We start from the raw sequence: 6428 nt of genomic DNA, 5'->3' as shown, positions 1-6428 counted from the left end.
GAAAATGAAAACAACCTATAAAAAGTGGAATAATTGGCAATCGTGCCTTCCTTTTCTGATCTAGAACATTTTCATACATAACCCAGAACTCAAAATGGTTAAACTATAGAGGAAACTGAGAATCAGAACTTCTGAGCTGTATAGTCCCTTTGATTTGTTTTGGTTTTCTTGTTTTTTGTTTGTTTAGATAACTTTAGGAAGTGGCTTATAATAAGTAATAATTTCTCATGAACCCTAAAATGTTCTGTTTTGGCTCAGGTGTCTAGCGTGTCAAGATGGGAACCAATTTGTGCTTCTCATTTAAAGCTTGTGAATGTCAGTTCTTGGTCAAGCAGAGGAGAAAGATTGAGCTCAGTGCTGAGCTGTGAGGAGGCAGCTTTATTCTACCTCCAAACAGGACCCTTCTTTGTGTTTCACTTTCCTCTTTTGTAAAATGGGAGCTGTTTTACTTCTTCCTAGTAGAGTTATAAGGGCTAATTAAAGCCTGTGGAAGCACTTTTAAAGAAGATCCTAAGATGTAGGGTGCTTGAGAAGTGAAAACTATCATTAATATATTTTAATCATCACGTTAAATACCCACATAGACACACCCACCTCTTCTCCATTCAGGCAGATTTTTGCAAAGGGGTAATTAACAGAGATGATGTCATAACCACAGATGGCTGCTTTCATCCTGAAAGCTGCAAAGTTTCCAAATGCTCACTAACTCCTCATTAGACTTTTAAAACATATTAAATAAGTACAGAGTCCCCAAATCTGAGCGAAAGCATGCTGGCAAGAGAAACCTTTTTCTTTGTAAACAGAGTAAATGAACATTTAAAAGTAGCCATCTTTTAGGTAAGCCTGCCAAAACCCAGAGGGCAGCAGTAATAAAATCAAATGCTGAGATTGCATGTTTGGAAAAATCAACTTGACTACATCCAAAAAGATCTCCAGAGACCTGTACCTGCTTTTTAAGTCTTCACCAGGAGGTGAGGAGCTACAAGAGTCCTGTCTCCTGGCACCTAGAAAGGGATGAGGGCAGCTTTTCAGCTGTTAAATGCCAAACCCTCTGGGAAACAGCTGACAAGCGCTTTGCTAATGCAGACACCAGCTACAGTGATGCAGCTCTTTGAAATTCTAATATAATGTTCTCAAATTCCCCTGTGATGGGAAACCCTGTGTCCTTTTCCAATATCTACAGGGAATCATGGGATAGTGGGGTGGTGAAGGGTACATTTTACCTAGTGACTTCCGGTTCAGATTTCCGGGGTTTGCTCAGAATTCTATCACCCACACTTCACCTCTTGTTTTCTCTCCACTCTCTGTCAACCCTAACATGTAATAAAGCCCCTTTTCCTTGATCTCCCCAAAACGCCACTCACCAAGGCCGTCGTGAATGTGTAGCAGAATTTGGCTGAGGACTTGGAGAGTTTAAGACATAATGTAGGTAGCCTCAGCCATTCATCTTCCCCTCACTCCACTCCCCTTTCCCCACCGAGGACCCTTTCCCTCTCCTTTGTTCCTCTCCCGAGCAAACTCACCCCAGATTCTCATTCTTTTCTTATGCTGAGCAGTCTGGCTTTTTCTCTGTCTCATTCCCAGGTGGCCCCAGCCCTGCTATCTTTCTAAAACCACAATGGCCCATTAGTTTGCTTTTCTAAACAAAGACAGTTCTCACCCAAGAAGAATTCTGTTCCAAGTCATTCAGGAATGCTTTTCAGAAATGAACAATTTCTGCAGCAGTTAACAGAAGAATCCACCTAATAATGCCTCTGGTCAGAAGCTCTCAAACTTTTTTGGCTTTCAGGACTCCTTTACACTCTTCATTCAAAATTATTGAGGATCCCCAAAAGCCTTTGTTTATATGGGTTATATCTATCAATATTTACTGTATTAGAAGTTAATACTGTATTTCCCAGTTAACCGAGAAACTTTTTAAATTTGTATTCATTTGGACTTCCCTGGCGGTCCAGTGGTTAAGACTCTGCGCTCCCAATGCAGGGGACAGCCCTGGTCAGGGAACTAAGATCCCACATGGTGTGGCCAAAAAAAATAAAATTGTATTCATTTAAAAATAACAGTAATAAGCCCATTGCATGTCAACATAAATAATACATTTTTATGAAAAATAACTATTCTCCAAAACAAAACCAAAAAATGAGTGAGAATGACACTGTGTTACATTTTTGCAAATCTTTCATATCTGACTTAATAGAAGACAGCTGCATTTTCTAGCAGCTTCTGCCTTCAATCTGTTGTGATATTAAACAACATGGAGCCTCTGGAAAACCCCACTGTATGCTCATGAGAGAATGAGGATGAAAAGGGCTAATAACATCTTAATACTGTTGTTACTAAACCAAACTTGGGTCCGGCTCGCCTCGCCGGCGCAGTAAAGCCAATGTACTGACACTGGGTCGTGGTGAAGGGAAGTGCAGCGTGTACTGCAGGGCCCCAAGCAAGGAGTCCAGACACCTAATGCTCAAAAGGCCCGAACTCCTGATGGCTTTCAGGGGAAGGTTTTTAAAGACAGGGTGAGGGAGAGGGTTGCTGGGTACGTGATCAGCTGGTGGACATTCTTCTGATTGGTTGGTGGTGAGGTAATCAGGAGTCAACATCAACCTTCTGGTTCCAGCTGGTCTGGGGTCTGCGTGCTTGTGGGCAGCAGACAGTTAACTTCTTCCACCTGGTGGGAGCTTCAGTGTCTGCAAAACAGCTCAAAGGATTTGGCTCTGAAGATTATCTATAGCCCTTGAGGAGGAACGAAAGGTCCTGACTTTGTTTAATGGCCAAACTATTATTTTGTCTTGTTTGACTGTTTTCCTTTGTTTCTGCATTTTCTCACTTCTCTGATTAAATATATTAAATATATTCTTTGGAACTCAGGGAAGGCCTAGGAGGCTAAAGGTTTTCTACAAACAAGAGACAGGTAGAGGACATGGGGGAGGGGTGGTCCTGTCCCAGGAAGGCCTTATAGGGTCCTGCTCAGTTACACTATTATAAAGGGACCTCTTAAAGGGTCTCAGGGATCCCCAGAACACACTTTGAGAACCACTATCTTAAGATATATCTTATATATCTTAAAACCTAAAGACATTTATTGTTTACTTAATAAGAGATCTGAGGTAGGTGGGCTCAGGGTTGGTTCGGCACGTAACACCACCGAAGACCCTGGTGCTTTCCTACCTTCCATTCCCCCCACCATTGCATGTTGGCTTCTCACCTTCAGGCTTGTTGAAAGATGGCAGCCACAGCTCCAGACATTAACTTCATGCACATTCAAAGGAAGCAAGCAGGGAGGTGTACCTAGGGAAACCACCACCTTCTCCCCATCTCTCTGTTTCTTACCAAGAGTAAGTTTTTTCCAGAAAGCTCCCAGCAGACTTCTCCTTCAACCTTATTGGCCTTGATGGGTCACATGGCTACTCTTAACTGCACAGGAAGACAGGAAAGGAAGTCTCTTGAGATGGGGAACAAGAGGGCTATGATAAGCTAAATTCAAGACTCCTTGTCCCCTGAGGCTAGGCACATGGTTGCCCAAACAAAATCAGGGTTCTGTTAGCAATGTAGATGGTGGATTGGCTGCATGATAAGCAACAAACAGTGCTACCCCCGACTCAAACTAATAAATATTTCTCCTACTACATCTTTATCCATAACAAGGAAGCAAAATGTGTAATTGACCCAATACTATTGGCAGAGACTCAACTACAAGGATTGGATTTCTAGTAAAGATGGTCTCATGGGAATCTCTAGTTAATTTGAGCCACCAAATTGGGTGAAAGTGCAGAAAAGCATTGTTATTTTTCAAACATTAAGTTGAATGTTAAATTGGACATGAAAATCCTTCATCATATAGATCCCCAAGGCCATCTCTAAGGTCATTTTGTGAATATCATATCAGAAATGAGATCTCTTGTGGTTTCCTTGGATGGAAGATCTTTGTGGAAACAATAGAACTCCACACTAAAGATTATCATAAAGATTGAAGAGTATTCTTCACTTAAGTGGATTATCAAGCAAAGCTACGGCCCCACATAATTCTAATGGGTGGGTGTCCACAGTTGATGGGCCACAAATTTGGAGGTGCTCAGCCAATCTTTTGGGAAATATCCATTGAGCAGACTGGAACATACAAATAAGAATATTATTATTTGTTTTTCTTTGAAACTTATCTCATTCCAAAAGGGATTCTAGTAGCATACAACACAAAATATAAAATAAAATACTCTCTATAATAAGAATTTTTCTCCCCCAATTTTTTCTAACCAAAGTGAAGAAATTGGACAGGAAGGAAAAAATAAGATGAAGCTAAGGTTAATGCCTAAAATTCATGATATAAGGTTACATACTGTTTTTAGAGCTGACTTTCAAATTTAACACAACTGCCAGCAGCCCCATCACAGACAGAAATACGATGAATTTACACAATGCCACTGTTACTAAGGAAAATATTCTCCTCAGGCTCACATATATACATAGGTACACACACACATATAGGCACTGAGATATCTAAACAAACAAACAAACAAAACAAGCTTTCAAAACCATCTCCACAATAAATAAAGAGTTAAATAGGGCTACTTCTCATTACAGTCTTCAATATAATGTCAAAGCAAATTTCCATAAACATCATGCTACAAATGCCTACAAGATGGGGCACAGGTACATAGCTCTTTGAGGATCTGCTTTAACACAAAAATAAAATTTAGAGATGATGGAGGTCTGCAAACAGCAAGAAGCAAATGAGAGATTAGTACATTTTCTTTAACAGCTATAAATTATTTTTTAATTGAAGTATAATTGATTTACAATGTTGTGTTAGTTTCAGGTGTACAGCAAAGTACACCTATATATATATATATATATAGAGAGAGAGAGAGAGAGAGAGAGAGAGAGAGAGAGAGAGAGTTGTACAGTGATTCAGTTATATATGTATATATGTATATACATATATATGTATATGTGTGTGTGTGTATATATATATATATATATATATATATATATATATATATATATATATTTATATAAATCAGTACATTCTAATATCACCAAAGGACAAGTTTGATGAGAAAAAGTAAAATAAATCTTACATTTTTTCTTTTTTTTTGCCACACCGTGCATACGGGATCTTAGTTCCCTGACCAGGGATCAAACCCGTGCCCTCTGCAGTGGAAGTGCAGACTCTTAACCACTGGACCGCCAGAGAAGTCCCAAATCTGTAAATATTTTGAGAAATAATTGGTACAGAGTGATTTTTTTTTTTTTTTTTTGCCATGACACTCGGCTTGCGGGATCTTAGTTCCCCAACCAGGGATTGAACCCGAGTCCTCAGCAGTGAAAGCACAGAGTCCTCACCACTGGACCGCCAAGGAATTCCCTGAATTTTAATAAGAATAGCTCACAACCATAGATGGTTGAGGGTGGGAGGGCAGAGAACAGAGAATAAAGTTTTTTTTAATTTATTTATTTTTATTTATTTTTGGCTGCTTTAGGTCTTCGTTGCTGCGCACAGGCTTTCTTTAGTTGCGGCGAGTGGAGGCTACTCTTCGTTGCGGTGCGCGGGCTTCCCATTGCGGTGGCTTCTCTTGTTGCAGAGCATGGGCTCTAGAGCGCAGGCTCAGTAGCTGTAGCGCACAGACTTAGCTGCTCCATGGCATGTGGGGTCTTCCCAGATCAGGGCTTGAACCCATGCCCCCTGCATTAGCAGGCGCTTTCTTAACCACTGCGCCAACAGGGAAGTCTGAGAATAAAGTTTTTAAGACTAGACTTTTAACATTCCTACATGAGATTTCAAAGTATCCCAGGTTAATAATAGAAGCAAATACTAGAAGTAAACAGTTGTGTAAAAGCCTGATAAATCAAAAACTTTAGAAAAACAGATTAGTTAAGGTTACCTTCTAATAGAATTCAAAAGGAAACAAAAAGTTGAAAGAACCTCACATAAAGTCCATAAATCGAAAGGGAGAGAACAAATGAAAATTTAAATAAATTTAAAAGGAAATGGGATATGGTAAAATTTCACCAATTAAAGCGTTAAGTGTAAAGAGGCTGAACTCTGCTCTTAAAAAAGGCAGTTCATTGACTGTTAAAAGAGCAAAATCTAACAATTTGTTGCTTACAGGAGACACACAAACCAAAAAAAATCAACAGAGCAGCGGTGTAAGAGGATATTCTTATGTGAACAGAAGAAATTACTGTTTTGGTAGCAGATAAAGCAGATGTAATAGCAAAAGGCAGTACAATAAGTAAGGTCATTACATAATGGCCAAATGTACATTAAATTATGAAAATTGAAAAATACTGAATGTATGTGTTACAGAAACCATTGCAACAAAGTCAGGGAAAGAAAATGGACAAAAAAGGACAAAAAGGCAAGAAGAAATAAAAAACAAATATTACTTTAATTGGAACCCTCAACATTCCATTTCAGGAAGTAATAGACA

Source organism: Balaenoptera borealis (assembly GCF_965194805.1).
Source record: "Balaenoptera borealis genome assembly, chromosome: X".
Lineage (NCBI taxonomy): Eukaryota > Metazoa > Chordata > Mammalia > Artiodactyla > Balaenopteridae > Balaenoptera > Balaenoptera borealis.
The sequence above is the reverse complement of the archived record's forward strand: the minus strand, read 5'-3'. Positions refer to the sequence as shown.